The following is a 1,024-nucleotide window of genomic DNA, read 5'->3' as shown; positions in this document are numbered from 1 at the left end:
TCCCCCTAATATTCCTACAGGTCGCACAAGATCTGCCTGCAACCCTCTGATGGTTAAACTGCTAAAATCTAGGCTCTCTGCTCACCTTCACTCTTTCAATCCTCTTTTGTTCCATCTCTGGAACAAACTCCCTCACTCTCTTCAATCCCACTCCTCCCTCCAGGTCTTTAAAACAGCTGTTCACCACCATCTCTTATCTTCCCCCATGCAAAACCTTGATCTTTTCTACCCCCGCTAATTCACCCCAGATACACTTTTTTTTTTTTGAAATTCCAACTTCTTTCCTGGAAGTCCTTGCACTGTTCATATGTTTTATACCTCTCCCACCTCCCCCCAAGCCCTCCCCCTCCAACATTTCTCCCGATGTCCCTGCTCTCAAATGTTGTGTTTGTGTCCTTTCCCCTCTCTCCCCATCTTGTCTACCGCTCCCCTTATTTTTTGTGTTTTATGTGTCAGTTTGACTTTTTCTGTGATTAGTGTTTGCTCTTTCACGAGCCTCGACTTGTATACAAAAAAAGAAAAAAAGAAAAAAAGGTGATTAGGGTTTGGGTGTGACAAGAACAAGATGATTAGGTTTTGGTGTGTGACAAGAACAAGATGATTAGGGTTTGGTGTGTGACAATTTTGATGCGATTGACCTGAAATTTTAAGAATTTGCATGTTGGGTCACATAATTGGTTAATCAATCAAAAGCTAGAAGCTGATTTTTTTAATCTAAAGCTCAATGGTGAAGGTTTCATAAAATCATCAATTTTCATTTTGTGTTTTTTATATTTTATGTTTTACTTATTTTTTGTATACAGAAGAAGAAGACGGCGAACTATAAACGGACGCGGACGTACTTTGAATCTTTATATGCTTTCTAGTTGTTATTACTTTTATAATGATTAATTTATTGTTCTCTTGTTTTCAGTTGTTTCGCAGCAGTGTTTGATGTCGTCATGTCGGCCATGACGAAGTAGGTGGCAGTAGAAGTGCTTCTCTGAAGTTTTTTTCTTCTCCGTTTAGTACCCAATTTTATAAC

Source organism: Myxine glutinosa, chromosome 12 (assembly GCF_964187855.1).
Source record: "Myxine glutinosa chromosome 12, kmMyxGlut1.1, whole genome shotgun sequence".
NCBI lineage: Eukaryota > Metazoa > Chordata > Myxini > Myxiniformes > Myxinidae > Myxine > Myxine glutinosa.
Note: the sequence above shows the minus strand (reverse complement) of the source record.